The sequence below is a fragment of the Manis pentadactyla genome, chromosome 1, assembly GCF_030020395.1.
Source record: "Manis pentadactyla isolate mManPen7 chromosome 1, mManPen7.hap1, whole genome shotgun sequence".
Taxonomy (NCBI): Eukaryota; Metazoa; Chordata; class Mammalia; order Pholidota; family Manidae; genus Manis; species Manis pentadactyla.
This window is the reverse complement of record NC_080019.1, coordinates 229,465,903-229,483,785: the sequence shown is the minus strand read 5'-3', so window position 1 is coordinate 229,483,785 and position 17,883 is coordinate 229,465,903. Positions and strand designations below refer to the sequence as shown.

The 17,883-nt window shown below is 45.1% G+C and overlaps 1 long non-coding RNA gene across 2 annotated transcripts in view; it reads left to right on the top strand.

Moving 5' to 3' along the window:
* LOC118908471 (uncharacterized) overlaps positions 1-16,499 on the top strand; it is a 34,414-nt gene extending 17,915 nt beyond the window's left edge. The window contains exons 2-4 of one of the 2 annotated variants that reach the window (XR_005023196.2): positions 1,488-1,607; positions 13,577-13,722; positions 16,425-16,499. This is a non-coding gene — a long non-coding RNA (uncharacterized LOC118908471). The remainder of the gene's footprint in view (positions 1-1,487; positions 1,608-13,576; positions 13,723-16,424) is intronic. The other variant, XR_005023195.2, reaches the window with a different exon arrangement.
* Positions 16,500-17,883: the final 1,384 nt, after the last annotated feature.

Below are 17,883 nucleotides of genomic sequence, written 5' to 3'. Positions count from 1 at the left end.
TTTAACTACTTGGTTTATATCACATACTGAATTGTATTTTACATTTATGTTATTTCCAATAACAGACCTAGTTTACATGAACATGTTATTTATAGATACATTAATATATGTGTACTATATTGCATCTATGTATATTATTAATTACATATACGATCTATATATTTAGAGACTCAGTTTGTATCTCTGTTCTTTACCACATTCTGAATTATGTTTATGGTACATTTACTGATATCAGAAAATAGTAAACCTTATTACAAGACAGTCTGTGGAAAAAGGTGGGTATGTGCCTACATGGAGCAGCCCAGAAGGTTCTGTACTGTGGCATCTGGGGGCCTCTTCCCTGCTCTGCTTCTAACAGGGTGGCGGAGCGCTGTCACTTCCTACAGGGTGTTATTATCCCTCCTGCCCTGGGTCCACCAGGAGCCTTTGAGAATAGAGAGAGGTGTGGAAAAGTAGAAAGAGGGCTGGATTGGGAAAAGGCCCAGATGCCAGGACAGTCTGGGGGCCCCCTTGGTACCTGGCCAGCTCTGAGTCACTAAGCATTCTGGAGCCCTGTTCACAGCTCCCAAACAGCCCTGTCCTGTCTGCTGCCTACCTAGGGTGAAATCAAAGGTGATGCGTTGACTTCGGGACCTAAAAGCAAACAAAGGGAAATCTGGGAATGACCGTAGTTGCATTCACTGAGCAGGTACCCTGTGCCTGGCGCTGTGCCAGGCAGTTTACATACATCTCATTTCATTTAATCCTCCCTCACAACTGCTCTCTTGTGTGTGTATTATTACTAATTTATTTGGATGGACAATATATACACAGTGCAACATTCAAAGGTATAAAGATTTTATAGTGAAATGTGGGTCATCAAATAATCGAGGCAAATTAATGTAAAAATAAAGCGAATATGGCAATGGCAGCAGTTGTGGGATCCTAAGTGGTAGGTAGGGATTCACTGCAGTTTCCTTTCAAGTTTTCTGTATGTGTGAAAGCTTTTCATAATCAGTTTGGGAAGAAGGAAAGTGAGAAAAGTGAGTCTCCTCCCATCCATCCCCACCTCCCTAATGACGTCCCCATCCCAGGAGGCGGGCACCTTCCTAGTTCCCTGCTTCTTCCAGAGATACTGGCATTTTTTTGGGTGTGTGTGTGTGTGCACGCACACACATTGGCCCATTAGGTTATTTCTGGTACTGCACAGATAGGATTTAGCTTTGGGAAGCTTTAGAGGTGTATCTGTTAAGGAAGGTCACCCAGAATTCCCAGTCCCTTTCCCAGGTGTCGGTGTTTGTTCCCAAGACTTACCGCTGGAAGGCGCCCTCTCCACTGACTGGCATCCGCGACCAGCAGAGGGCGCAGAAACTCCCGTTGGGGCCGCTGCCACGTGACTCATGCGAAGTGGGGCCCTCAAAAGTGTAAATACGTCTGTTCTCTGGCCTTAGCCACATTTTTTGTGGGTTGCAAAACGCAGACTCAGTGCCCACATTTTGGCTTCGCAGCAGTAAAGGCTGAAAAAGGGAAAGGTTGCCCAGAAAACTTCACCCACACGCTGTACTGTGAACTTTTAAAGGATGGATGAAACGCCCCATTTCCAGGCACTTCATAGCATCCCAAACATGGTGAGTGTGATTAATTGACTAGATTAATGTTTTTTTTTTAACTAAAAGTCTGTTTAATGCATTTAGACCCCGTTTTATAACACAGGTTGGAAGATGTCTCTGAATTAACACCAGACTTATTCTAGGTGTAGTTGTTATACTTAGGGGGATAAGATTTCACCACATTATCTCTGAATCTGTGAAGAAATTAGCTGTTATAACAGTGAATGTATAACTTTAAAAAAAGTACGTCAACACCAGTAGTTAAATAAATAGCTTGATCAGATAGAAAAGTTTTAATGTTGAATATGTAGAGTAACTTGAACTAGACTCAGAACATTTGCCATTAAGAATGTGTATATAGGGACTCTCTTGTCCCCTCCTGGTGTAAGCCGGAAGCTCTGTCCTTTCACTTTATCTCTAAATAAAAGCCTGTACCTTGCTCTCCTACCTTGACTGTTTGTGAAGCTCATTCTTCGGCTCCACAAACAAGAACCCCGGCATCATCTTTGGGGGCTTGTCTGGGATAACTTCGGAGGTGAGTACCGGCATCCGAGCCTGCCTTTTCTTTCACTGTCCTTATGGAAAGAAGCCGTCTGTGGCACACAAAATCGGGCGCTTGTCAGCCACTTAAATGGGACTAGCCTGGTTGCTGATCTCAAAGTCTCAAGCGACAGGTTCCCCTGCGTCTCCCTCAGTGGATCCCCCGTCTCCCTTGGGAGCCGGGAATGTCAGCTGAGTGGAGGCCAGGATTCCCCTTCAGAGGCATCTCCCTGGATGCGAGGGACTGAGGAAGGCCGTGGGCAACTGCGAGAGTCTAGGCTGAGGATGCGCTTCAGCGGCTTCTCAAAGGCCCGCGTGTCTGGAATCAGACCCCGACAGCCCAACTGGGTGTCCGTGAGGAGCGCCTCTGTCTCTGCCTCTGACTTTCAACCTGCTTCTTCAGGCTGCCCTGGCCTCAGTGAGGCAGGGGGCGTTCCTAACTCCCCTCTAACTTCATCAATTTCATGGAACCCGATGCTCACCACCGCAAGGTAGGAGATCCACGCTCCGCTCTTATTCCTAACTAAGTGCTGTACTTTTATCTCATAAAAATGTGTCTGGGCACCCGTTAGCCACTTAAAAGACGATTAGCGTTGGCTACCAGTCTTAAGACTCCGGTGAAAGGTTTCCCGGTGTCTGCTGCTCCTTGATCCCCCGCCTCCAGATGGACAGGAATGTCGGGGAGTGGCTGAGCCAATTTCCTACTTTCCTCTCCTAATCTGCGGACTCCGAGGGCAGACCAGACTAGTAGACAGTGGTCCTTGGATCTCAGCTCTGGCTGATTGATCCGACGGCGCTGAGTGAACCTCCAGCTAGGCTGCTGCCTATGCGAGAGTCGCAGATGACCCCTGACCTCTTGTCTCAGTGATCAGATTTGTTATAGTGGGTGACTGGCAGGATAATTTCCAGGCAGTGGCAGAAACTGGTGTTTGAGAGTGTAGGCCCCACCCCCATAAATGTCTGTGGCAGCCCCTGAATTTTATTTCTGCAAAAAGTTCCCTTGCCTCTCCATTCAAAGCAGTCCTCTTAGGCCTGCCCCACTTTCTCCTGTGTAATGTAAATGAAGTCTGTAAAGTAATCAAGCTGAAACCTGAGACCAAATGTAAATAGCTCCATTCTGTTGATCTCCTTTCCTTAGGGGCAGTCGTCCTGGGGATAGGCATTTCCTTTTCTGCAGCCCGGGAAAAGCAAAACAGGCTTGTGACTTAGATCAGAGCTCTAGCAGCAAGAAGTCACACAGTCCCTGCACTTATCAGACAGGCAGGGGGCGCTCAAGGGAAGCTCGTGCAGAGAAAACTAGGGAAACTCCCAAAAGGCATAAGTAGGAGCCCACTGGTCAGGTCCCACTAAATCCAGAGCTCCGAGGCGACTCTTGCTTAGTGGGAAGGCAAGAGGGGAATCAAGGCAAGGTGCAGGCCACGCTGGTAAGGAGTGGTTAAGTCCAGTAGGCCTGGCAGAGGGGGTGATTGACCACTGTCACCTAGGCTCCAAGGCGAGGGGATGCCCTCACAGAGAGAGAGGCTGACCAGGTGCTGGACACCCGTCTTTCTCTCTCTCTCTTTCAGATGGGAGCATCCTCTTCAAGGTTAAAGCCAGACACGCCTCTGGCATGCATTCTAAAGAACTGGGAGCAATTTTGATCTCCAGACCCTGAAAAAAGTGCTTTATCTTCTGCACCCAAGCCTGGCCTCCATACAAAGTCTCTGATTGGAGAGACTTGGCCCCTGAGAGAAATACATAATAAAGTTATGCAGCTAAATTTATTTTAATGCAAGGAAGGAAAATAATCAACAGTCCCGTAGACTATAATGTGGAACTAGTTTTCTAAATTATTTTGGTGGAAATCTATTCTACTTATTGGGTTCATTATCTTCAAAAATTGAGAGGTTTTTAAACTAGACTCCCTGAAACAGAAGAAATTTATCTTCTGTTATACAGCCTGGCTTTAAACGACTGGAGCTAGAATTGTACTTACATTTCATTTCCAGCCACCTGGAGACACACAGTCTCTATGAGTTCAGAGGCTTCATCGGCCCTGCTAGTCTGGGGCCGTCTAAACCTTAACCCAGTTATATAAAGTGCTCGCCTGTAGAGTGTATTCTTGAAAACTGAGATACTTTTAGTCAAATAAGCTAAAAGGAAAGGCAGTTGGATATCAGTAACTCAAGTCTCTGTGTCAGTTTATCTGTCTGTGTATATGTTGTTTTTATGAAGAGTGTTGCTAACTGTAGTCATTATGTCTTAGTCTGTATCTTAGTTTGTGTGTCTAAGTGTGTAGATGAAAGATTTTTCTACCTCCGGATGGTATTAATGGAATTGATTTAAAGACAAGCGCTTGTGAAAATTGGGCATTCTAAAACTTCCAGAGAATTCTAATGGAAAATATTAAGTATTAATGCTAATTCAAGTTGAACTGAAACTGACATGTCCTTATAGTTATCAGCTGCCTAAGTTTACCTAAAGTCATTTAAGTTGATGTTATCTGCTAAATCTTCAAGAATAAAATGCTTAGAGGCTTGACTTTGTCTAATATTCAGTAAAGGTTTTGTAAGGAGTCTAGCATAGTTGTTAAGAATGAGTAAACTAAATGTAGCAAGTGAACTTCTTAATAATAATTGTGTGTTACAGTGTGTATACCTACCACAGCCTGAGAGTCTTTGTGGTAACCTAAAACCTTAAAAGTTTTGCTAAGTTAAGAAGGTATACTTTGTGTTTAGTGAGAAATGTGTTGTAAAGCTCATGGTTACAAAAATTATAAAATGTTCATAAATTTGTCAATCTAAAGAGTGCTAGTGTAACAGTTTACAATAGCCTGCTTCTCAGTGTTCACTAAAAATTAAGGTACCTAGTGGTTTTAAGTTCTAATTAAAACTACTTAAAGTAATAAGGAAAACATTTCTGCATGCTAAAGAATGTGTCTTTTGATAATAGAAAGTAACTTTGTTCTAAAGTACAGCTGTTTATTTAGAGGGAGAACTCTAAATAAAAAGAAGGTTGTAGAAAGTTTTAGAAGAATTTAATATGGTCATGCTATATAAAATTAAAGCAAATGAGTCTCGGTATCAAGTACACAGCAAAATTAGAATTTTATTTTCAGTTAAAAAGACAGTTTTCTTAACTGTTCGTCTGCTCTTAATATTGAAAGATTGCAAAGGGTTCTCCGTTTTATCAAAGCAGTTTCTTATACTTAATGTCTCAGTGAGTTGTTGGAATATTTAAGAAAATGAGATCTTAATATTAAAGAGACTAAAAGCTGAACTTTGCTAACAACTGTGTAACCTTCTTTATTTGCCTTTGAGGTATTTTGTTGTCATTCTGGTTAAATGGGTAAGTATTGCTTCATGGCAATCTAGAATCCTATTTAAGCAAGTTCCAAAAAAAAATCAAATTCAAAAAGGTATTTTTACCTCTAGTTAACTCTGATATTTTCCAGAGGGCCCCTGGAAAATGTCAGAGGAACTTTTTTCTCATTGGAGAAAGTATTTGGCTAATTTGGCTTATTTATCTGATATATAATTACCTGCTTAATTACCTGCAAAGCACTGTCAAAGAGAATGATGCTAAACTTTGTAACTGAATGTTTTGTGTTACAGAAATATCCGAATTTCCTTATGTCAACTGTCTTACAGTAAGCTCTCATCAGATCTTTAACCATTGTCATTTGTAAGTCTTTTCTCATTCCTAGTCACTGTTTTATTACTCCTAAACTAGTCAAGAACTAGATTTCAGCAGAACAGGTATTGGTTACATAGGATTAAGTAAACTAAGGAAGATGATTTTGTGGCTTTTTGTTTCAAATGTTGCTGATAAAGTATTCTAAGCTTTTTCTCTTAAACTGACTGACAACAGTTTCATAAATGACAATACCTTTATAAGCAGAATTGAAACATTTATCTTTCTCTCTACCTGACCCCTCAAGAATTTAAAAGCTTTCAGTATTTTTGTATTTCATGGCAGTATGTTTATTTGCATAGTTCAATAAGAACCTGCTTTCCTTGTAAGAGAACCAATTAAAAACACAGGTTATACTACCAAGGCTTTAACTGGAATGTCATACCTGAGAGACACGTGCTTAAACTCAGATATGAACAGCTTTAAGGAACTAAGGTTGACTTTATAAAGCCAACAAAGCCCCTTGGAAGAACTGGCCTGGTACCTTGCTTACAGGGTTCCCAGCAGCCTTACAGGTGAGTAAGGAAGGTCACTTCCTGGCAGGTGCAGGAAACTCAGGATGTCTTGGGGACCTCGAGAAGAGAGGAATTCACCCAAATCTACAGGTACTGCAGGCAAAACCTGATGGAAAGTCTGGCTTGGCTGTCTGGCCTCAAGAGGACTTTAAAAGTTCAATCTGAAATTCCTTATAAAAAGTTCCAGCAAAGCATATTTAAAAGAGCCTATGCAATCAATTGCTCTTCTTGCTGCACTTATGCAAATAATAAAACCAAGTGTTTATTTTCTTAATCTGGTTACTTCTAATAAAAATGAAGGTGATTTTAGAGAAAAGTATTGTTTCAATAATGCAGCCTTATCTGTACTAAATCCTAATACTAGTCATTGAGACAAACTAGATCCAGAATTCTAGCTTCTTCAAAATATCTAGCTATGATTCTCTAGATGTTTTAGTTTTCTCTTATCATTGCAATTAAAGTTTTACTATCTCTAGTTCTTATATTCAGCCATGCATTCTTAATCTCATCAAGTTTGTCCTTCCAGAATGGAAAATCCAACTCCAGATGTTGCTACTTAACTTAATAACACTTGTTCTATCTTGCCTAGAAGCTACAAAACTGCAAATGAAGATAGAACCTGGAATAGAAGTGCCCATCTTCCGAGGCCCTCTCGAATGACCAGTGATGGAGACCTTACTGCACCCTTTACTGCACCACCTCTCAGCATGAAGCAGCCAGAGCAGTCGTCACCCCCTTTCCCTAGCAGCAGCTAGGGTCTCTTATCTGTAGAGGGGGGAATGAGACAGGGACCATAGATGTAGTCAGAGTAGGGTGAGAACCCCTGGAAGGGGCAGGGCGGGATATTTGCAGTCAGAGCAATGTAACTACATGCAAGGAAACCCCCCTGCTAAAACTCTATGTTAAACATTGAGCTCTAGAATCATTCTTCAGTAAAATCAGTTAATGTTCCCCAGATAAAGAAGAGTAGCACATGTTTTATTATGCTAACCATTTATAATCATGTGTAAGGTTCTCTTTAGCATACTAAAAGGCCCAGGCCTATGTGCTGTCTTTCTCCTTCAGATCTGATGAAGTGATTTTGCAAACTGGGCAACTAATTTAGCAAGTAAGCCAAGGCATAAACAACACAGTAGAAGGCAGGAAGGATTCCACCTTAAAGATAAGATTGCATTTTAATACCCAAGAAGTTAAGACGTTAAAAATTCTTCACTTACTCTTTAGCAAACAATACCTCAGCCCACCTTGGGGGCTGAGTAGGTGGCCTTGTTTAAATGCCCCCAGACCAAGATGCTGGTATCTCAGGGAGAAATCATCAGAGGAAGTTGCTTGTGTTAAGTTCATTCTAAATATTCAGAGACCACTTAACAAGTCCCCACCCCTAAGATTTTTTCATGTTCTCGAAAAATCCTCAGCTGCCTATAAAACCCCCTAGACAATGCACCACTACGGACCTTCTTGTCCCCTCCTGGTGTGAGCTGGGAGCTCTATTCTCTCACTTTATCTCTAAAAGCCTGTACCTTGCTCTCCTAAAAAAAAAAAAAAAAAAAAAAAAAGGAATGTGTATATAAATACCTATTTTCAGAAATGAGGCTCTGAAAAAAATTTACATGTTCCTTAAAATACAGCATAAATATAGCAATATAGTATATGTGTTAAGAAAATAAGTTTTGCCACATCAGGGAATTTGTACTACAAACATAGTCATAAAAGCAATGAGTGAAATGACTTATGTTAAGATGATCCATGGTAACTATTTGTAATGGCAAAAAAATGGAAATAACCGAAATATTCAGGGTTTGGATTTAAAAATGTATATGGTGCAGGCATGAAATGGAATATTTTGAAGCTATAAAAGGAATAGGCTCTATTTATAAGAGGCATGTCCATCTTTCCACTTTAATTATTAGAATCTTTTCAGAATGGTTATGAAGGGAAATTTGAGGAATCAGATGATGCTTCTAACCGCTATTTTTTTTTATTTCTTAAACTTTCTATTTTGAAATAATCCTTTATTCACAGATATATATATTCAAAGATAGTAGAAGGAAGTCCTCGTACCCTTCATCTAGTTTTCCCCAGTGGTTACAGCTCAGGGAACTGTATATACAATATCAAAACCTGGAAGTTGACAATGGTACTATGCGTGTGTATGTGCTATTTTATCGCCTCTCTGGAATTGAATAACTACCACTGGCAATCAAGACACAAACCTGTCCATCGCCACGGAGATCTCCCTCGTGCTGCCCAGTTAGTCACATGCACCCTCCCCATCCCCAGCCCTACCCATGGCAACTGCTAATCAGTTCTCTATATCTAAAATTTTGTCATTTTTGAGACTATTATATAAATGGAATCATACAGCATGAGACTTTTTTTCTCACTTAGCATAATGCCTTTGGGACCTATCCAAGTTGTCTCCTGTGTCAGCAGTTAGCTCCTTTTAATTGCTGAATATTATTCTGTAGTGTGGATGTGCCACAGTTTAGTCATTGGCCTATTGTAGGACATTTTGGCTGTTTCTGGTTCAGAGCTCTAACAGATAAAGCTGCTGTGAACAAGCACTTACAGGTTTTTGTGAACATACGTTTTCACCTCTCTGGGATAAATGCCCAGGACTGCAGCTGCTGTGGGTTGTAGGATAAGTGTCTGCTTAGTTTTTTAGGAACTGCCAGACTATTTTCCAGAGTACTGTACCATTTTACATTTCCAACCACAGTTTTCTTTTTATGCAAGATGTTATTGACTACTGTTAGTGTGACAGCACTAGTCCAAAGGCTCAGGAGAATCGGAGACCATTTTAATTTGTAGAGAAGATAAGCTTAATATACATTAGATGAAGAAAAAAGAGGTTAAGACTAATCTCTTTGGTGGACCACAGGGTCCCATGTTTATGGTCTGGGATTTTCAGTATGATTCTTTCCTCACCATCAAGCTAACCGTTGTGCCCCTGCCCACTGTCCCAAGGCTCCCATTTAAGTTTGGGCTCATTCTGGAGTGTTCTAACCTCAATAATAGTCACCTAAAGACCTTAGAGATTCATTTCAGAACCATCTCCTCCCAAGGACCTCTGTACCTACACAGCTGCCTCCTGGTCCCCCAGCACTAACTGGCATTAAGATGTTTTGGATATGTCTGTGCACCCTGACCACCCTCCAGGCTTTGGCTGTTAGAGTACAGGGGTGAGGTCCACTTCCCCGTAGGCTCCAGGGTCATGCTGCCCTTCTTGATGTCTTTGGACACTAACAACTCCTGAGCATGAATTTCCTCTTCTGTGCATTTGAAGTTGCTACATAACAACAGTGCCAACTAGCAGCAAGTTTAGAGCATCTCCTGTGGGAAAGCAGGGATACAGTAATGAACAAAGAGGAGGCCCTGCTGTCAGGGAGAGCAACTGAAAGGAAAACATAAGACCAGTGTTCAGTCCCACTTTGGCAGGTAGCTGGCCTTTGAGAAACGTTAGTTGTGTTTAATGATTATAGTCAAACTCAATAACTTGTTTATGGACTTGGAGCGAATGTGAACCCAGTGTTGCTCATTTAGTCAGGTATAGCCTTATTCATTGTAGCCAGACATTAGTTACCACCACTTGTTAGGAGCTGCGCTGACCCCATCCCCATTGCTAAAGTCAGATTATGGCTAACCAAGGGCATTCCATTTTGTGTTTAAAACTTAGGATGATTCTGAATTGAATACCTTGAATATCAACTTCAGTAAGGATTTCTTGTATGTAAACATACAACTTCAAAGAGTCTTTAGGCAAATTTGCAAAAAAGCCCCTTACGGTATGTTCAATGGTTCACTTATTAGCAAAAGACTCCCACAGCTAAAGAACAATCTCATTGTTTATAAAAGGTGACACAGCCCATAAATACTTAATCAGAAATACAAAGTTTAGCAGGTGAAAAAATCCCTAAAAATACTGAAAAGGTAACCAGAAACGAAAGGAAAAAAGAATACAGCAGTTGAATGAATGCAAAAATACTCCTAGAGGTATGAATTTTAGGCGAACTATTCATTATGCAAGTTGGTGAATGAATGACCCGGTTACCAGGTAAGATTATCCTGACACTGCTCAGAGTGGTATGTTCTCCGGGCAGAGCCAGCCCGGCATCTTTGGGCGGTCTGGACATTACAGTCAGGCTGGAGGTTGAGTGTCCTATTAAATTCAGAATAATCAGGGTGGGAGTGACCTGTCCTAGGTCACATCCCTGCTTCCAGGAAACGAGAAGAGGGGTTTATTTGGAGCATTGCTGTCTCCCACAGGGAAAGATGGGGCCCTGTTCCCCACTCCCCATACAACTACAGAAGTCTCCAAATAGTAACCAACAGAGGCTCACGATAATGAGTGAATAGGCAAAGCCAGGTAACGTGGCCTTCAGTTACAGTTCATCAACCTCCAGCAATGTGACCTCTGCAAAAGTTGCTTGATCTCTCCTCAGCCTGAGTTTACTCATGCATAAAATGTCAGAGTGGGCTTAGATGGTCACCACAGTCCCTGTAAGCTCTAAGATTTCCTGAGATTTCGCTGCAGACAGAGCTCCTCCCCTGTGTTGACCTTTCCGACAGCCTCAAGGCTAGACTGGGGAAAAAGAGCACCATTTTTTGTTCGGCTTGAAGACAGCCGAGGCTTCACTATAGCAAAGGTTACTGTTCTGTACCTCAAAGATCCAAGTCCCCAGGCTCTCAGAATGTAAATGTTAAGGTGATGAGAACAGTGAAATGTAGGCTCTGGTTCATTTGAATCAGAACCATTCACCCGTCCTGGTACAGCCCTGAGACAGAGGGCCGCCTCTGGGGCCTGAAGCTTCTGAACTCCGGTTTAGGCTGTCAGCACTGATTTAAAGAGATTCGGTAGTTCAGTTGCCTCTGGAGAAGAGCTGACACTCACCGCAGGGCTTGGGGGCTAATAGTGACACGTGAGCTGACTTCTTCCCTCTGGAGGGGCAAATCTAGTCAGACGCTGGCGCAGAAGGCTGTGGTGTCAAATTCACAAGCCTTATGCCTTCAAAACCGTAAGCATAACGGTTTTAATTGCAAAGCCCTAGTTGCAAACCCCAATCTCTGGGTTTAGTAAGAATTGGGTGTGAGAGGCTGTGAATGGTGGTTTTCTGCCAGGTGTGTTTGTTTTTTCCTCGCCTCCCTCACTTGCTTCCTGTTTGTGCCCAAGCCTAGACCAAAGTCCTCTGAATGTTGTCCACCGGGGCGCTTCCCTCCAGGTGGTGGGCCCGTAGTGGGATTCCAGGTTTGCCTTGTTTGTTACTCCTCGCTGCAGTCCATGGACTTCGTGTGTACCAGCCCTGTCTCCTGGGCACACGCATCTCCGAGTTCTTCTTGCCAGAGTGGGTATGAGTCTCAGTGCACAGAAATAAAGCTTTCTTTCCTAGAACTGCACTTTGTGCCCAGGGGTCTGCCCTGCTAAGCTGTTGTAAAACCACTCACTGCAGCCTTGCCCGGGCACATACGCCCTCTCCTTGGGGAACTACTGAGGGTCACACAGCCCTCAGCCCTGGGGTTTGAGGAAGGCCAAGGTGAGGGTGGGGATGATTCTGGTTCTGGGCTGTCAGAGGGGTCTGTTGGCCCTGCCTGTGTGCCCCTGTGGCTCCAGAGTTTATAAATTGTGCCTTGAAGAAGAAAGAGGAGGAAGAGGAAAAGAAATGATCAGCCGGCACCAGGCATGACGAGGTTTCTGGGGCCCTGGTGATGCGGTTTCACTTTGTAAAAATTCATCAGGCTGTTCATTTATGTTTTGTACACACTTCTATATGACTATTACACTCCAGGAACAAAATTCATTTAAAAAAACAAAACAAAACCCAAACAGCCAAGATGGGGACACCATTGCTTCCCAAGTAATAAAAAGTTATTACTTTCCTGTTTATTATTTAGTATAATTACATCATTCTGGCAACTTAGTTTTATGATGTTAGGTTTTGTACGTCTTAGTACAGAAAGGGTTATAAGAAGATATATTTAGCTAATCATGCGGGTGCTGTAAGAACATCAGGAGAAGCCACTGTCCCTTAATTATTCATAGCATTTATCCAGGTGGACAGTATTCAACCTGCAACCAAAACAAAGGGATGTTTGGAGGGGCCTTGGTGGAACAATCAAATCATCAGTCTCAAAATGTACCCACAAGCTCAGTTCTCCTGCTGTCTGCCGGAGCTTCAGTTCTATATTTATCGTTTCAAATCAGCAGTATAGCAATTAGTTATTATAATAAGAGCTACCAACTTATTGTGCGCCGACTTCATGCCAGGCAGTGCGTTATCCGTTTTTCATACTTAAAATCGCCTCATTTCCTTGTCACAACAACCCTATCAAGGAGCGGTCTCGGGGGCCCAGCCGCGCCCACACTGCTGGTGAGTGCGGGTCCCAGGCGAGCCCCTGTGCGCTCTGCTGTCTTTGGACCTGATGTCAGTGGCAGGAACTAAGTGACGTGGGTAACAGAATTCTGGATCCTGAAATACGGCTCTTCATGTGGTTACTATAGTTACTTCCCTACATGATGCGATGGTTTTTGCCGGGATAACAATGGATCCACTGTTAGCCACTGAGGTGTTGAGCCCCCACCGTCATCATGAAACCCAAGGGACATTTTAATAGGCTTAAAAATAGTGTTCCTGCCTTCTAATCATACCTTTTACTTCAGAAGCTCCTGGAACATTAACAGATCGTGCACTATGGCAGCTTTACAAATACTGTTCTTTGTGCCTTCTGTAAAACGTAAGGACTCTGTGAAGGTAATACAACCAGGCTTCAGACAGAGTCCTGCAGAACCGCTAGACAAAAGCATGAGTGCCCCCTCACTAGTTTGAGGGAGAGGGTGAGCATCCAGGCAGGAAGTCCTGTGGAAAGAGAGGCTGTAGGACCTGGAGAGATGCATCCTGGGAGGCACGGGACAGAAGACGCAGGAGCTGCGCCTTACAAGTAAATATGGCCCTTGCTAAATTAGCAGGCACATGCAGAGGGAGCGGTTTGGGAATTGCGGGGAGCACAATCAAGCCCTGAAATTTGTTACCGACAAGCGGTTAGAGCCCTGAGCTGTCAGGGAAGATGAGAACTCAGAGCCTGGAGTTGTCTTGCCTCCTGCACACCAGCTGGCCGTGCTATGGTCCAGGCCCCGTCGTTCCTTTCTGACTGGCAAGGCTGACGCCCTTCTTGGATGTGACACACTGGGGCACTCCTGGGACTGACGACAGAAGCCAGAGCTTCTGATTCCTGGCCTCATGTCAGATCTATTCTCTCTAATTACAGAGTCATCTTGGCGAAGAGGATGTGACATCCAAGGGCGACCACAGGGCCTCTCTCTCAACACTCGTGAGAACCAGATTCTTCCCCCTGGTTCTGGAGCTCCCAGCGGAGTTCTGGAAGCTGATGAGAGAGAACATCAGAAATAATAGGTAATTAGAAGCCTTATAAAAAGGAAAAGTGCTCTTGTCAAACTTAGGAAGTGTCTCCATGGCTGCAAGTCAGGGAAGCATTGGAAACTGCCAGATGCAAGGGTGCCTTGTGCCAATGGGGCAGCCTAGAGGCTGCAGCAAGTGTGCAAAGGGACTGGGGCCAGTCCCGGGCAGGGTGGGGAGACTGTTCAGAAATGTGTTACCCGATCAGTGCAGCTGGTATGTACAAGCCTAGGGAATGCCTTTGACCAGCCCCAGAAGAACCTTAGCTCCTGAAACCAGTGGCACAAGGACTGAATGGGACTGAGGGGGAGAAGGGAGAGACCACCCACACAAAGGAAAGACAGAACCCACCACCAAGAGAGGCAGAGTGGAGGGGTTTCTCCACTGGCCAGTTCCTTGGTGGGTTGAGTATTCCAGGAGGGGCAGTTGTAAGGAACTGAGCAAAATCTTGGGTCCGGATAATCCACACAATTAGCTGCTTTCGGGTCCCTTACCTGCTGGGACCCTAGGGACCATTCCCGGACTGGAAGGGGTCTGGGCGCTAACTGGGTGGACGCTGGTGGGCTCAGTGTCAGGTGACCTGCCCGAATGGCTCTCCAGAGCGGAGCGGCGCCTCCGGGCCTTTGGGGCACCTCCTACCCAGCGGTGTCTCGCAGCCTCCGTCGGGTCTGTGGCTGAGGCTTATGCTCCCAGCCTGTTCCCCACGGGTCTCCCATCTGAGCGCTCACGAGGCTGTTTTGGAAACCCCCCTGAAGGGACTTTTTGAGACTAATAACAGAAGCCAGAGCTTCTGTTTTCTTCTTGCGTCCCCGCCCCACTAATCCTAAGGCTCCCTGAGGCTGGTCTCTACGTGACAGATACAGGCAGGGGTGGGGGTGGGGTAGGAAGGGGAGGCATCGAAGGCGTTCGTCCCATTTTGGGGGCCAGGTTTCAGTTGCTGACTCCTTTCCCAGCTGGTCTGCTTTTTCCTCCTGGGTGTGCTTTCATTTCTCCAGTCAGGAAACCTTCCTGACCGTTTCCTGTGGCTACGGTTGTCCCAGGTAAAAGGAGACACTCTGAATGAAGACTGAGACGCAGTCTCCTCTGTCAGTGAGGTCACGTTCTAGTTGGTAACAATTTCAGAACAGTATTTATGCTCAGCAGGGGCAAGCAGAGGGGTGTTTGGGAGCCAGGGATGGGAGTGATTGCATCTAAGAGGTGGGGTGGAGGCCAGGGAGAGCCCTCAAAGAAGGGGGAGCCAGGGCTGGATGCCTCTAAGGTTGCCAGATAAAATACGGGATGCTTGTATTTAATGTGATATTTGTGACATACTAAAAAAGTCATGCGTTATTTATCTGAAATTCAGATTTAACTGAGCATTCTGTATTTTCATTTGCAAAATGTGGCAAACCTAATTCCTGATGACTCTAGGGGAGTTAGCTGAGTACCTGGGGGAACAGGAGGGAAAGACATCCCCTCAGAGGGAACAGCATGCGCAAAGACCCAGAGGTGAGGGTTCCCAGGCTTCATTTAAGGAAGCGGACATGGTCCAGTGGCTGGACTGTGGAGGGCAAGGGGGGAGGAGCCGCGGAGAGAATGCACCCAACAGGCCCCTAGCTGTTGAGCACGTGTGAAATGGCAGGCGCCGTGTGAGGTTCTAAAGTGATGTCATGAGCCAGCCAGACCCAGCTTTGACTCTCAGGATGCTCATGGTTCAACTGAGAAGGCGTGAGGTAGGCTCAGGGAAGATGAGGCGCCGTGGAGGTTATAGCTGGGGACTACAGTTAAGGCCCGGCTGGGAGGTCAGGAAAGGCCTCTCTGAGAGATGCCAGTGTGCTGAAGGCATGTCAGGGAGGAGAGGGTTCTAGACTAAGGTAACAGCATCACAGAGGCCTGGTGTAAAGAAAAGCGCTATGCGTCCTGGATGCTGAAACATGGCCAGAGGGGCTGGGCCCCGAGAGAGAGAAGAGGGTCAGAGGGGAAGGCTGGAGAGCGGCCCGGGGCAGGGTCCTGAGGACAGTGGGGGCCATCAAAGGAGTTTAAAGCAGGCGGCGGGGCCCAAGCAGCTCCGCGTTCCTCACGGTCTTCAGGGTGACTCAGGCTGGAGAGGAGGGACGGGGAGGGTGAGGCAGAGAGAATGGTGGGGGTGGCGGGGAGGAGCCACTGCAGATGTCCAGGACAGGCAAGCTGGTGGCTTGGCCCGGCGCGAGGATGGCGGAGATGAGAAGCGAGGAGGGGAGGCTTGGCAGGGCTGGGTTTTCTGGCGCTGGGAAGTGAGGGGGCGGGAGGAGCAGGCATGACTCAAAGCCTCTGGTTTGGACAGATGGGAGGACGGTGGCGCCATCTGCTGTGCCAGCGACTTGGGGGGTTCGGGCGTAGTTAGGCGAGAGGGGTCCGGTCTGCACATGCCAAAGGTGAGGAAACTGGTTGCAGACCACCAGAGGATGGCTGTGAGGAGGAGGAAGCCGTGGGGGGCCAGGCAGAGCTGTGTCCAAGTCTCTCTTCTCACACACGTGGCTGTGTGGCCTTGATCAGTGACTCCTCCGCTCCTGCCCTTAGGGCTCTCGTCGTGCCATGGGGTGACATGGGGAATCTGCCCTCTGAGTTGTTGTGAGGGCGGAGTGGGCAGCCTGCAAGGTAACTGATGACCCCTCCTCCCGGGATCCCTCACTTTCAAGGCTGGGTTATAAAAGACACCGTGGCTTCTGTCTTGTTCTTAGATCACTTGCCCACGGAGACACCAGCTGCAGTGTTTTCGGGAGAGGCTTGTGTGAAGAGGAACTATGGTTTCCTGCTTGGAAGTGACTTCCCCGGGCCTATCCCTTGGCTTCAGCTAACTGAAGCCCCAGCTGACATCCAGACAGCAAGACCTGCTACCTCTTAACCTGCTTCCAAATACTTGGCCCACGGAAACTGTGAGATAAGCGATATTTTTGTTTGCAGTCCTTCAACTTTGGGATAATTTATTATGTGGCAATAGAGAGGATCCAGAGGGTAAAAGCACTGAGCAGCCACACAGTCGGGGCTGGAGAGTTGGCAGCACGGTAGATCTGGAATTCAGGAGAGAGGTCAGCTGCGGGCGTGGATGTGGGCATCTTTTGGCTTAGAGACCATAATGGGATCCATAGAGCCAGTCCACAGAGGTGTAGATGGAGGCAAGAGGATGGCCGAGCAAACAGGAGCACCTGCATGAGTCTGGGAGGAGGAGCTGCAGAGGAAGAGGGGAAACCAGCACAGGGTCTGGAAGAGGCTGTCTTCCTCCCGGAGGGTGTGGTCAGTAGCGTTACTGCAGCGAGATCCCGGGAGTTTCTTTTGGATTCAGCAACAAGGAGATTTCTGGGGGCCCCTCACAAGCTATTTAGGTGGAGAGGTGGGCCCTGAGGCCAGACTGAATGTTGTGGGTTGGGGAGTAAAGTGTAAACACTTTCTACCCCCAAACTCTAAACCAAGATGGTTTATAGGAGAATCCTTTAGAAAATCCAACCTACAGAAAATCCCAGTCTTACAAAAAGCTGCTCTAGTGAATAGACACCCATTACTAAACTTATTTTATGAGGCTTTTGTAGCTTTGATAGCAAAACCAGACAAAGAGAATAAGAGGAAAATAGGTATATCAAGATAAGGGTGCAAAAACCCTAAATAAAACATTAGCAAATGGAATCCAGTACCATATTGAAAAAATAACACTTCATCAGCTATATTTATTCCAGGAATGCATGGATGGTTTAATATTAATAAAATCCATAATTGTAATTCATTACATTAGTGGAAAAAAATCTCACATTTGATAAAATTCAACACCTATTCATAATAAAGCAGTGCTTTATAAGGAATAAAAATAGTGTTTCCTTACACCAATAAAGGGCATCTATCAAAAATCTACAACAAACAGCATATTTAATGGTGGCATATTAGAGGCAATCAAGAACAAGACAGAAATGCCCCCTCATCACTGCTACTCAGCCTTGTGCTGGACATTTTAGTCAATGCAGTAAAATAAGGAAAAGGAAATAAAGGCTGGGCAGGAAGGTATCAAATGTTATTGCTTACAGACTGTATAATTATTTACACAGAAAATTTAAGAGAGCCAATAAACTTATTAGAATTAAAAAGGAGTTCCAGTTTGCTGAATACAAGATTATTGTATAAAACCAACCACATTTCAATAACCATCAATAC